Source organism: Balaenoptera acutorostrata, chromosome 1 (assembly GCF_949987535.1).
Source record: "Balaenoptera acutorostrata chromosome 1, mBalAcu1.1, whole genome shotgun sequence".
NCBI classification, from domain to species: domain Eukaryota; kingdom Metazoa; phylum Chordata; class Mammalia; order Artiodactyla; family Balaenopteridae; genus Balaenoptera; species Balaenoptera acutorostrata.
In genome coordinates this window covers 137,207,284-137,221,978 of record NC_080064.1, presented here as the reverse complement: position 1 = coordinate 137,221,978, position 14,695 = coordinate 137,207,284, and the positions used below count along the sequence as shown (strand labels likewise).

The 14,695-nt window shown below is 41.9% G+C and overlaps 1 protein-coding gene and 1 pseudogene across 1 annotated transcript in view; both read left to right on the top strand.

The window, feature by feature from the left end:
• Positions 1 to 14,695, top strand: part of ASTN1 (astrotactin 1) — a 328,148-nt gene that overhangs the window by 35,769 nt on the left and 277,684 nt on the right. The window lies entirely within an intron of this gene.
• Positions 13,785 to 14,695, top strand: part of LOC103009533 (casein kinase I-like) — a 37,294-nt pseudogene continuing 36,383 nt past the window's right edge.

The window sequence follows — 14,695 nt, the reverse complement described above, 5'->3', positions numbered from 1 at the left end:
AGAATTCGCTTATTTACAATTATATTGCCTCCTTTCTATGCCAGATGCAAACATCTCTCAGCTATATGTGGAAAACCATCCTAAAGTGATTTATTTGTAGGTGATAAAAATACCCTGATAAAGCAGTGAAAGTGCTTGGGATATTTAGATGGAACAGACCAAGGACCTGTGACTCATCCTGTTGGGAATGTTTTCTCAGTGGGGCCCCTGGAAGATAAACAAGGAAGATGAGTAGCGTTTTCCTGGCTTTGTCATACCCTCTTGCTGTTCTCTATAGACAAAGTCACTGGATCTCTGTTGACTTTGAAAAGTCAAGTAAAATTCTACTTGTAAAATTAGAATAATAATTACTATCAGGTGAATCTTAAAAACTCACTAGGTTTTTCCCCTATTTCCAATAGACTTTCTGACATTCAAGATTCTGTCATTTCCACAATATCTCTGCTTCAGCAAGGCTGTGCCCATCACTGTATCCAAAGTGCCTTGCTTGATTCAAGCTCTGAGCTTCTGTTCAGGACAGGTGCATTGGTCCTGACTTGATTCATATCATGTCTTTTTTCTGGAATGTTCTTTTCCCCTTCTCTACTCCCTGAAATACTAGTTATTCTGCAAAGATCAGCATGAGTCTCTCTTTGATAAAGGCTTCCCATAATTACACTGTCTCACATAGATATTCCTCACCTCCAAAGTCCCACAGTTCTTGTTACCTGACTTGCATCATTTTATATTACTTAACTATTTGCTCTGTGCTTATTTTTCCTCCCAGCTAGATGGTAAGGCCATGTATAGGAGGTACTATTTCTTATGTGTCTTTTGTTAGAGCCCTTGGCTTTGTTGGAGCCCAGAACAATGCTCTGCTCATCAAAGACACTCCATAGTTACAGAATAAATGCAGGAGTCCTCATTTGCTGAGAGTCACTAAGTCCTGAGCTCTTTTGGTGACTCACACCGGGAAGGGTTTTTCAATGGATTGTCCTTTTCTTTCTAGCTTTTCTGCATGGTGGAGTGGAAGGAACATAAACTTTGGTGTCAGAGAATCCACCAGTTATTCATTAAATGACCACAGCCAAGTTTTATTCAAAAGCCCTTAAACATCGGCTGCCTCATCTGCATTGTAGAGATAATACTTTTAAGAGTACAAGAAATTACTTTTGTAGGGAAGCTGACACAGCGTTTGGCACCGAGGAGATGCTGCTTCTTGCTACCCACTTGGACTCCACCCAGGCTGTACCTTCTCCTCTGCCTTTCATCAGGTAGTTCCCAAGTGCTGGTTCTGTTCAGTGATATCCTGATTAATGATAGGTTTCTAAGGAAGCTCAGCTTGGTGCAAACAAACTGACAAAACCTCCTGTAAATCTTGTGAGGCAGAGCTGTCTGGGTGCATTAGCATGACAAAGCCATCTCAGGATACAGCTATTTGTCCCATTCCAGTTGAAGAGGGAGGCATGTTGGCTCAGTAAAATGACCTAGTGTTCTAAATATATCTGGATCCACAGCCCCTTCTTTCTATGCTTTCCTTCCTCCTTCCCCTCCTCCACAACCAGAGATTCCTCGATGAGCTTGCCTCCACCCCACCACAAAAACTGTGAAGGATCTGATACAATTAATGCTCTTTGATTAACTGATTGTACTGGAATGTGAATGGGTTTTAGCCAATGTGTTACCCCAACCAGCAGTTATATTTTAAGCCTTTTCAGTTTATGATGGTATAAGAAACTTTGTCCCATGATAAGAGATCTCCCACATTAGCAAGCAGAGAGATTGTCTAGAGAAGGAGAATTCTTCAATCCCAATATGCCAGCTCCAAGGTTGACCTTGAACATAAACCAAAATTTAGCATTTTTAAGGTGATAGGATATGTTTGTTCAGAAGAAGCATTTCTTCTTTCCCCATAGCTCTGTTTCCTTTTCTCCTAGGAAGAGTTGACCTGAGCTGGGTTCTGGAGCTTGTTCTGGTAGCTGGCAGGGACTAGACAGAGAAGTGAGTACTGGTACTGTAGGCCCCTTCCAGCCTCAGAGGGTTCTATTCCCTGCCATTGTACCCTGGAAGGCACCTCCTCCTTCCCCTGAGTGAGGTATCTTAACCTCATTCTAAATCCTATCCTTATCATTTTCTGTTGGAAGACCCATAGATGCACATTTTATGTTTTCTAGTACACTAGATGCTATTTTAGTTAGCATTTCATTAGCAGACTTTCCACACTCTAAAAATCCTCATAAATCCCAACAGGTAGAGTGGCATGGTAGGAAGGGTATTAGGCTGTGGGGCAGGAGATCCAGGTTTACTTTGATGATACAGCCATCCTTGGTCCTCAGTATTCTCCAGGCCCAGCTCTGGGTGCCGGGCAACCAGAAACAGTTAACACCAACCCTGCGCCTTCACAGACAAGTGTTCCAGTTCTGTCTCGAGGTAATAGTAACCTTGGACAAGTGCATTTGCCTCTCTGGGTTATGTGCAGAATGATGGCATTGGAGGAGGTGAATCTAACGTCCATTCCAGCTATAGATTTTATGAATCTGTGTGCAGCAGACCTGCATCTGAGAATTAATACTTCAAAGTGATATTTCCATACTGTAACAACCCTTCTTGTCTGACATTCTTGAACTTTTTTCTTTGTCTCTTAAACTATTTCCGTCTTTGTTAATGATGTCTATGGCTTAGAAACAGCCTGTGATCAGGACCTCTGCTCTTTACTATGGGTATTTGCTGGAATTAGAGGTAGCCTGTTCCCCTTGGTTTCTCCTTTCTGAATCATGTATCTCTCTTGATTCTTCCTCCTGTCTTCGCCAGCCCTTTGACTTGCATGTGTTATTAATACCTCTTTGTTTAATTCCCATTAATATAATAGCTCAGCGTTTGTGTTGTGTTATTTCCAATCACATCCCCATAGACTTCTTCCTTACACTTTCCTGATTAGTTTTTTCTAGTTCAGTGGTTCTCAACCAGGGGTGATTTTATCCCCCCTCCCCAAGGAACATTTGGCAATGTCTGGAGGCATTCTGGATGCCACAGCTGAATGATGACTGCTACAGGCATCTTGTGGTTACAGGCCAGAGATGCTGCTAAACTTCCTCCAACGTACAGGGCAACTCCTGCAACAAAGAATTGTGAGGTCCAAAATGTCAATAGTGCTGGCATTTAGAAACTCTCATATAACCATTTTTAATTCTGCAAGTGCAGGAACCAAATATGTCCATTTCCATGTGAATAGCATGCAGCATAGGACTACATAACAAGAAAGAGAGGAATTATTTATTATTGTTGGACTGACTAACCCCTGTGTTGGTAAACAGAGCCACTATTACTGCAAATTTAGTCATGTTACAATTTTGTAATTGCATCCAGAAAGGGAGGCCTGCCTAAAAGCACCGTTTGATATTCCGTATAATAACTTTGACATGTCTAAAGGCTGTTCTATTGAGATTCTTAACCAAATGCATGCAGACTAAAGACCCTCAAGCAAGCCAGCCGAGGTATGTTCAAAAGAGGAAACTCCACCTGAGAATAGCCACAAGGACTGCAGCAATGACTTCTGAGGCATGGGGTGCCTGCTGTGAGTGAAACAGTGAACAAAAACCTGGAGTGGGATGGGATTTAATTTGATGACAAATTTTAGCACAGTGTCAGGTCCTATTAATGGGCCACAGTGATACTTTATAAGAAGACAGGTCATCTAGTCCGGCATTTGTTTTGCTTTCTTTTATAATTCTCAAGTTAGGATGGAAGACTGTCTATAAGCCTGTGACAAAATATTCTAGAACCATTCTTGTAAAACTTTAATGTGCATATGAATCACCTGGAGGTATCGTTAAAATGCAGAGTATCTTTAAGTGCTTCTGGGGTGGGGACCAAGATGTCCCATTTCTAACAAGCTACAGTTATATATACTATACATATGGGTGCTGCTGGACCATGGGCACACTTGGAGTGACAAGGTTTTTAGAATGGTAAAGCCAGAAAGTATTTTGAAGTTTACTGAGTCCCACTGAACCTATATTTCACAAATGATGAAAGTGAGGCCTGGAGTCTCTAGGGCAGGCACGGACAGAGTGTAGTGACCAGATGTCTGTGCCCAGCCCTGTTCCCACGCCTTCCCCACTCTGGCATCACTGCTCAGTCTTTGGCAAATCACCTACTGTTGCTGGGTCTTGGATTGCTCTTTTTAGAAACAAGTGGGCTGTGGTGGCTGTGAATTCTGCTGTGGCTGAGATGTCATTTCCTCCAAGCCTCTGTCATTTGGATGCTGATGGTCACCACTGCTCATATCCTTTTTCCTATTGCCTCCTGCCTCTCGGGAACGAATCTGGGGGATGCAGGAAGCAGGGCTGGATGGGCAGAAGATTGATGATGGGCTACTGGCAGGATAAACAGGTGCCATTTTCATTCGGTGAGCATACCTCTTTGAGATGGGCTCTAACCTTGGTCGCAAATGAATCCCGGCACCCATCATGCTGGCTCGGCCACTACTGATGTGATGAGATGCACAGAGCTTAATGTGAACTGGCATTTCTTGCTGCTGAGACCCAGGCAACATAGCGAAAGCAGCCTTTTGTGGCAGTAAGCACAACTACCTGCCCCTCTGCATGCAGCAAAGGTTCTCTTAAGATGCCAGAGAAGGCGCTTCTATTAATATTGCATTGGAGGGTGGCGAGAGAAGGGAAGGAAGGAGAGAGGAGACCTGCGCCTTCATTCACTTGAACCTCTTCATTATTCATCTTCTGTAATGTCTTCCCTGGCATCTTGTTGCTTTTCAGGTCATTGTTATAACTAACCACTATGGTTAGCTTTGGACATCCCTCTGGGAATTCCTAAGACATTTCTCACAACTCATTTGAAAATAATGATTCCACCTCTTCTCATAGGGTGGTCATTATTGTTAAAGTTTCCTCTCCCTCCTGTATGCATTCTTGGCACTTCTTCTTTGCATTCTATAGTAGCATCCAGTGAAGCCATTTTTAAAACTTGAGGGAAATAAATCAATATTTTAAGCAATAAAAATCCATTGTTTTTCACAGGATTTTTCTTTGAGGATTTTTGCAAACATCAGACCATAAATTCCCTTTGTGCCCCTTTGAAGTATTAAGGAGGGTAGCTCTTTTTATTCCATTCTGAATAATAGTAAGACTGAAACATAGCAATTTAGTGTTGACCTAAATTCAGTCCTTGGGTTGGTGGGGAGAGGACCCACATCAGGAACAGAAGCAGGTTATCTGGTTGGAATCTAGACACCTGGTAATTCTCAACTCCAGTGAGGTTGCTCCCAGTAGTGAATTAGGCAGGACTTCAGGGGTGGGAGACCAGTGTTCTCTAACAAGATCAGAACTGTAAGAGCTGATTAGACCCATGAGATGGAGCAGGAGTGGCTAATGAGAGGTGCAGAGGTCAGAGAGGTGCAACTGCTTTCCCGGGCCCACGTTTCAGAAGCAAGAAGGCACTCAGTGAAATGAAAATGTAACCCATTTAGTGTTGATGAAATGACATTCTTATGTTTGCAATCCATTACTAATCTGAGGATCTCAGTGCTCCTTGGAAGCATAGAGGCCAGCTGCATACACGGAATGATGAATTTTGAAGGTGTTAGAGCAATAGATTGGAATTTGTGGATCCAGACATTGGTGCCCTCATTTCCGCTACTCTTATCTGTAATCAATAAATGCTTTCAAGGCACATTCCCTGGCTGGCTACAGCGGGCTCAGCACCGTCCTAGGTACAGATGATTTTGTCCCTCTAGCATCTGGTACATAGCAGGTACTTAGGATAAGTGTTGAATAAATCAATATATGAATAAATTAGTGTATAAACTAAAGCAAATGGACCTATTCCTTACCCTCATGCTGCTTTCAGAAGTGTGTAGTCTGTAGAGAATTGGTCACATTCTTGTGTCTCACTTTCCCCACCTCAAAAATAAAAATAGACTAGACCTTTACAGGGCTAACCTGTGAACTCGTCCATTTGGATAACTAGAAATGCTTACCTACAAATTACCGTTAGATATTTAAGTCTTTACATTAGCTGGACTGCAGATAGAATAATGGCTTTCATCTTTGTTCTGACGGTATTCAATGTGCAAGTAATATTAATCACAAGAGATAGCCCTGTTCCTTTCCCACCATTTTGCCTTGACCATCTCTATCCTTACTTTCCTATCACCAGTTAGAGGGAAGAAAGAGGCAATGATTAGATATTTGGATTATTGGGCATTCATGCTTACACAGCACATGGATTTTGTACCATGCATTCTGTTAGGTAGAGGAGAAATGTTTCAGTCTCAAAAAACAAACTAATATTTTTTGAGGTGACAGAATTTTGTGGACAGAGAAGAGCTTGGGCTTTGTATCCAGACAGACCCTCTTTTGAATTCTGTCTATGGGTGACTGCTATCCAGTTACTTAACTTCTCTGAGCCTAGGTTTTCTTTGGACGGTGGAGAAGTTTAGAAACTGTAAACTGCCTAGCACATAATTGTTGATGAATAGCTCTTTTTCTTCGGATTATTACTTAGGTCAATTACTGAGGTATCCGTGCAGATACCACAGTTGGACAACTAAGGTGATGTACATGATTAAAAACAAGATTCAATAGGATGGGTACATGTGTTCCTGACTCTAGGATATTAGGGCCACTCTAAAAGTGATCTTTCAGAGTAGACTGTGTGATCAACTGTGCTTTATGAACTAACCTGAAAGGATTCTATTGCTGGAGAATCTGCCCCAAGCCAGGTGACACATAGAGAGAGAATACCAACACTGGAACATCTCCCTCATCTTTTTACCCCTTCTCACTCTGGGTATAATTATCCATTAACACCTATAATCCTACTTGGAATCTGCAGAAGCGAACATATGCAATTCCAGGTCTTACAATGAACAGCTTTGTTGGCATTGTAGCAGTTACACCTGTTAAACACAGGCAGTTCGTTCAGCAAGTGCCAGAACAGATACCAAGGCAGGATACTGGGTGGTTTGCAGAGAGGAGTTACATTAGCTTTGTTTTTCCATCAGGGCCTTTGGAGTCCAGGGACCCAGCTGTACCCCAGCTTATACTTGGGCCTTGGTGAAATTCTTGATTATTGCTTCCAGCCTCTTATTTTGAATCTTTTGTTGAAAGTATGATCTTAATGAGGAACTGAACCCCTGTTGCTTGTATACCTGCACTTCCCTTCTGATGAATGAGCTTAGGAGATTTTGGGGTCAGCAGGAGGCATGTAGGGATTCAGCCCCAGAATCACAAAGCCATGTGAATAAAGCTGCAGGATGGGGAAAGCAGACTGTCACCATACTTCTTTGGTGACTTCATTTGCTCCTTGATCATCTCTCCCTGGTGATGATTAAATCCAAATGGAAGATAGTAATTTTTAGCCTGAAAGAAGTGAGTCTTCTTAGCCAAGGTAAGAATCATATTTCCTACTCATGAGGGAAAGGAGCTGGATATTTTTATTTATCTTTGTTTGTTTGCATCCTTTTAGAAATGCAATACTCTCCCTACCTCCTTCAATTATAAAGGTAATATATGTTCACAGCATTTGTGTCAGAAAAAAACAGAAAAGCATATAGAAGAAAAATCGCTCGTAACCTCATCAACCAGGTAACCGTGTTGACATGGAGATATAGTTCCTTCTTTTTAAGCATAGTTTTTACCTACTTGAAATACTATTGTACACATAATTTAAAATCTTGGGTTTTCATTTGAAACTTTAAACAAAGCCTATATTATCAAAATCTAAAAATACTAACTTTAGAAATTCTTTGAATGCAGTGGATGGATATAAATGGTTTACTATTAAATTCTCAGTGCCTAGCAAATAAATGTTTGTTGAATAAAATGAACGATGATATTCTAACCATATGGATGTTCGGTTTTCTACTGAATGGTATTCACATTTCCAATTTGTTTGCTTTTAAACATAATGCTGCAGTTAACGTGCTTGGTATAATAAACTTCTTTTGTACTTCTAATGATTTTCTTCTGACGGTTTCCCAGAAGTGTAATTATACACTCGGTCAAAAGGATATGAGCATTTTTAAAGTTCTTGGAACATATTACCAAATTGCTTTCCAGAAAGGTTGCATTAATTTATACTTCCACAAGAGGTATGTGAGAGGCACATTTCACTGTATCCGAGGCAGATAGCGAGTTAGCAGATACCAAGGACCACTCAGGCAGCTCCATCCATCTAAGAGGATGGACAAGAACAACTTCTGGTGAATTGAGGGGAAGGTGTTTTTTAATAGGATCTGAAGAGTGAAATGTGTCATGTACTTTGACTAAAAAATCCACTAAGTGCAAAATGGGGCTCAGAGTAGAGAAAAAACATTCAAGGAAAACTAAAATATGTAGCTTTCTTCTGCTCAAGGGACCTAACTGCCAGCCCCTGCAAGCCTCAGAGAGGAGGCTGCATGCTAGGACCTAGCAGTAACCTTGTCTGCCTTCACCACTCAGTGTCAAACACTTTAACATGGACCGGGCTCGTGCCAAACTCTCTGGATGACACTAATCCCTGATTTAATTACCCTTGACAGTGTGTGATGGCCCTTAACGAGCTAGGATCCCTAATGAGCTGCATCTTGGAGTTTTAGAGCACTACCTGAAGGGCGTGGCCCTCACCCAGGCTAACTCTGGCCGGTGCAGAAAACCAGCTCCCATCTCAGGGACCTCAATGCAAGTGACAGGGCAGCATCTGGTGACCTGCAGAGTAATGCTTCGAAGTGGGGAGGTGACACATGATATTTTCCTGGCCCTAAATCATTAGCAAGTAAGTACTGCAGGGACAATTTTAAGATTGTAGGCATTATGTGGGTGCATGCCATTTTCCCTGCCAAGCAGTCATCTTCCTGAGGACAAGGACCATTTTGCTTTTGTGCTGCTCATTAAAAGTCTCCTTATTGACAGGGCTGGGTGGGAGGGTGGGCCTGCCGGTTACTCTGGAGGGATATCCTAACCTTATCACCAGGGTTACATAAACCATCCTATCCGGCAAGATTTAGCCCTGGTCTTCTTTGTTAACCATGGCAAGATTACTATTTTGAAAAAGGAACTTCAATAAGAGGAAACGTTAGAAAGAGAAACAGTCAAATGAATTCCAAAAAGTAGATGAGTTTGCAAAGTAAGGTTTAGCCATGAATGAGACTGTCTGTTCACAAGCTCTTATGACCTTGGGACAAAGCAGCATAGATCCTTTCCAACAACCTGCTTCTTTGTCTGCTGGGATCCTCAGATCCTACAAAAGCTGCTCTCCAGTCTTATTTCTGCATGTTTCATCTCCCTAACCTATTCGCCTGTCTTTAAACTGATTTTTAATTTGATGTTGAAGCTACAATTATCTCTTTCATTCATGTCTGGTCCCCAGCATCCAGGATGTAAATTTCTCCCGTGGAATTCCGACCAACTTGTTCTGTGAACTCAATGATTATACAGCCCTGGGAATTATACCCTCATCCCTTACACGTGCTTACTGGGATTTTTAGTATTTCCTGAAGCTTACTCATTATTTTCTTTCCCCAGTAAGATTAATCCTATCATCTGGTGAAATGAGGCATCTTCATCTACTGGTCTTAGAGCCTGATAGTGGCACCATCTTTCCTTGGAGCTCGTTTTGCACTTTTGACAAACAGGGGCTGATTCTTTCTCTGTTCTTACACTCACACTTCTTTTTTGACTGTTTATCATATTCCTGTTTCATGCTGATGGGAAATTCCAACCTTTATTTTATTTTATTTTTTTTTTAATTTTTATTTATTTATTTATTTTTGGCTGTGTTGGGTCTTCGTTTCTGTGCCAGGGCTTTCTCTAGTTGCGGCGAGCAGGGGACACTCTTTATCGCGGTGCGCGTGCCTCTCACTATCGCGGCCTCTCTTGTTGCGGAGCACAGGCTCCAGACGCCCAGGCTCAGTAGTTGTGGCTCACGGGCCTAGTTGCTCCGTGGCATGTGGGATCTTCCCAGACCAGGGCTCGAACCTGTGTCCCCTGCATTGGCAGGCGGATTCTCAACCACTGCACCACAAGGGAAGCCCCAACCTTTATATTACATTCAGAGCAGAGACAAGTGAGTGCTAGGTCCTAAGGTCAGTGGCTGATCCAGACTTTACTGCGTTGGGTTGCTAGTTCTACACACTTCTCCAGTTTCTCTTCAATCCATTCTATAAAATTAAATGACTCTTTCCCTCAGTGCCCAAAAGGGCCCTTTTGATTCTTGTCTAATACCTAAAGAGTATAAACATACTGTTGAAATCACAGAGGAAAGAGAAGAGTCATTTTTTTACACATGTTTCTTCTAGATTTTAATTCAGAGTTGCTTATAAGATCTTGTATTTTGTGCATACACGTACAAACAGACACGTACCAACTTCAAAAATAGCTGTGGTACTGTGAGTTCCCCAAACTAAGGAAAATAATATTTTCCAGTTTGCAGGCCTTTTTTTTTTTTTTTTTTTTTAAAGAGCAAAGAACTCTGCCATAATTTGTAGGTATGTTTTGAAGGAAATATATATTTTATACAATTTTTTTTTTTAAACTTTGGATTTATTTATTTATTTATTTATGGCTGTGTTGTGTCTTCGTTTCTGTGCGAGGGCTTTCTCTAGTTGTGGCAAGTGGGGGCCACTCTTCATCGCGGTGCGCGGGCCTCTCATTATCGCGGCCTCTCTTGTTGCGGAGCACAGGCTCCAGATGCGCAGGCTCAGTAATTGTGGCTCACGGGCCTAGTTGCTCCGCGGCATGTGGGATCTTCCCAGACCAGGGCTCGAACCCGTGTCCCCTGCATTGGCAGGCAGACTCTCAACCACTGCGCCACCAGGGAAGCCCCTGCAGGCCTTTTAAAAGTAACTTATTTGACTTTTGAAAGCAATATATGATAATCTGAGGGCAAAAATTTAACTCTCTAATAATATTTGACTTTTAGAATTTTGATTCAATTAAGCAAACATTAAATGTGGTTTGCAGTTTTTGAATTTGGAAAGGCCAATCCCAGGCATAGAATTCCTATTGTGCATAATAAGAAAATTTGGGGTGAGTATAACTTACAGATTCAAGAATCTCTGGAGAGGCTTGTACAAAGATGGAAATGGATACCTTTTTTGTTTTCTTTTTATACTGTACTTCCAAGTTATGACTCCTCTTCAGGATTGTATTATTTGCTCAAATTCATCTAATGGCAAAATACTATGTGAATAACCTTAAATTCTTGTGTAGGGCTGCAACTAAGAAATGCTGAAGGCCCCTAAACCATTTTTGCTCTTCAATTAAACGTTACATTTGTATTATTATATTTTTTTATTAGAACTTGATGATTGCTTCACCAGGGCATTACGAGTCACTATTTGTAAAGAAATTGCATCTCTCTGGAATAAAGGTCATTTTCTGTTGGTGCATAAGTTGACGTGAAAAATTACAACTACAGCAAACATTTATGTTTTGGATCATATGCATACAGGATGTGGTTGACCTGACAAACTGTTTAAATAAATCATCAAAATGGGCTCCATCCATCCATAGCTTTGAAAGAACTTGAGAGTGGAATTGTAAAACTGGGGGCCAAATATGTCAGATGGCTCTTGTGTGAGCAACCTGATTTACTGGATTGCCTGGGTAACTGTCAGGGATGCCCCAGGGATATGCAGAAGGGGCCTCTGGGCCCTCAGATTCCTTCTGCTGCAAGAAAGAGGTGAAGTGATTATAAAGAGAGGGTCATTGAATGGGTACAAAGTCATATCCAGAGTTGAAGGACAGTATGATGGTTAGGATCTTGGGTTTCAGACCCAGATGCAGTGGGTCAGATGTGCCAAAGATGTCTGATTGTGGGGAAGGCATTGGGTGTGGGCAGAATGGCAGAAAACACTATGACATGGGTGAAGAATAGGCTTAGATATCAGGGCGACGATAAATGGGTGTTTCTTGAAATAAAAAGCATTAACCGTGGGGTCTTCTACAAAACACCACTTCAAAATATTTAATTTAACATTTTAATTTTTAAAAATTAATTCATTCATTAATTTCTTTATTTGGCTGCCTTGGGTCTTCGTGGCTGCACACGGGCTTTCTCTAGTTGCGGTGAGCGGGGGCTACTCTTCATTGTGGTGCGCGGGCTTCTCATTGCCGTGGCTTCTCTTGTTGCAAAGCATGGGCTCTAGGCACGCAGGCTTCAGTAGTTGTGGCACGTGGGCTCAGTGGTTGTGGCTCATGGGCTCTAGAGTGCAGGCTCAGTAGTTGTGGCGCATGGGCTTAGTTGCTCCGCGGCATGTGGGATCTTCCCGGACCAGGTCTTGAACCCGTGTCCCCTGCATTGGCAGGTGGATTCTTAACCACTGTGCCACCAGGGAAGTCCTCTACATTTTAATATTTTTATAGAAGGTATCGAGACCATAATGAAATTTGTTTAGTGTGCAATCGACATTAAAGCCTTCCACACATAGGTATGTCAAGCCAGTAGAAACACATTTCATAATATCAGAGAAGATTTAGATGAGGGAATTGAAAGGTAACTTCCGTAAAAACTTAAAGCTTTTTTCTTTGCTGCCCACATAATTATGGCCTACCTGCACAAGGTTTGTCTGATGCGTCCAAGGATTGTTTACCACTCTTAATGCCTTTGATGCTTGTTGTATATGCTATTTATTTGACATGGGGCATATGCTAGCTTTAAAATGTTATTTACCCTTTTTTGTATATATGTTGAATCTCCAATCACATTGTCTTTTTCCTTGTGGTATGGTATCACTACAACCTATCACAAAGCCCAGAATCCACTAGATCCTTAATAAACCATTAGTGATATTCTTGATGATTACCTTAGTTCAGATTCCCTAGAAAACAGGGCCTTAGGACCAAGTTCTAGAAAACAGGGCCTTAGGACCAAGTTCTGATGCTTTATTTGCAAGGCAAGGACCACAAAAGTAAGGAGAAGGGGAATGAGAAAGGGAAGAATGAGGAGAGATGTGAGATGATGCATTACCATAATGGCTGCTACTTCATGACACCAGCAATGAGACACAGCAGGTCACTTGGCACACATTTTTTTTTAATTAATTAATTAATTTATTTATTTTTGGCTGTGTTGGGTCTTCGTTTCCGTGCGAGGGCTTTCTCTAGTTGCGGCAAGTGGGGGCCACTGTTCATCGCGGTGTGCGGGCCTCTCACCATCGTGGCCTCTCTTGTTGCGGAGCACAGGCTCCAGATGCGCAGGCTCAGTAGTTGTGGCTCACGGGCTTAGTTGCTCCGCAGCATATGGGATCTTCCCAGACCAGGGCTCGAACCCGTGTCCCCTGCATTGGCAGGCAAATTCTCAATCACTGCAGCACCAGGGAAGCCCGGCACACATTTTTGGCTCTGCCAAATGGGAAGTCTTTGGACACAGCTGTACCACACCCTGGAGCAGTCCATGGAAGGGAGGAAGGAGAGATTATTCATCTGCCTGGCTCCTTCCCATCTTCTATTTTTCATTGGTCAAAGTCTGCACCAGAGGAGTTAACTCCCCTGTGCTTCTGAGTTGCATCAACTGGCCCCTGCAGTGGCCACTCAGAAAGCCAGATCTCATACCCTGAAGTGTGCTGCTCCATCTGAGATGGAAATTGCAAGAGATGCCAAGACTCAGGGGGTCCAGCGGGTTAGCCTGGTTGTATGTCCCTAGCCAAGGTGGAAGTCTGTCACTCCCAGGCAGTAACTGGTTGGTTCCAAACTGGTTTAGGTCAATTCATCTGCCACAAAGACAGCTGGGGTGGAGCAAGCAGCTGAGGGTCTCGGAGACAGGTGCAGCCAAGGGAGTCAGATGAAGTTAATAAGATATCTGATAGGATGATGATGATGATGATGATGATGATGATGATGATGATAAAGAACCACCGCCAGCAAGAAATGGAGACAAGAAAGCACCAGAAGAGATCAACAAGAATCAACAAACAAGTAGAAGAAATATTTAATGTAAGGATAGGTTCAATATTCTTCCATTTAGAAAGGTGAAAGACAAGAGAAGTTCTTATTATATGAACATACATTTGTTCACAGCATCTTGGAATATGACAAATAAGGGGCATCCCTTGAAGCTTGAAGGAGAGACTTAATTTGGGAGAAATGAAAGGGGGTATTGTTATGACTGAATATAGTGGGTGGTAAACACATAGACTGTATTATCCTCAGAGGTGTTACTGTCAGAAAATACAAACTGGTTGAAGAATAATTTAGGTAAATTTGTATTTTATGGAGCCATAATCGGCTACTAGGAGGAAATAAAGAGTGTTTAGGGTACTAGCCCTAACCTTTTGAGATTGAGATCACAAAAGACAGTAATGTGCTTCCTTTAATATATTTGGTGTCACTTTCAATGACTGAATCCTGGTCTCAGTGGATCATTGGTCTGAGCCAATATAAAGTGTTTTACATATCTATTTTTATCACTAATATCCATAGTAATTTCAGGTACTTTTTGCCTTGGGGGAGCAGTGGAGGGTGCATCAGAACTGTTGTCTTCAAATCTAGGTAAGCATCCTGCATTCCTATAGAGGGTCGATGTTCACTTTAAGGATTACTCTGCCTTTGTCAATACTCAGTCTTTTAGCATTTAATTCTCCTCTACAAACCAGTGGGGAATTAAATGGGCAATCAATCCACTTGATCTTTGCATAGTCGTCTGAAACACAAATATAATAAACTACATTAGTTTCATCATACTCATTCTGAACCCTAGTTCTTTGCTTAAGTTAATCTGT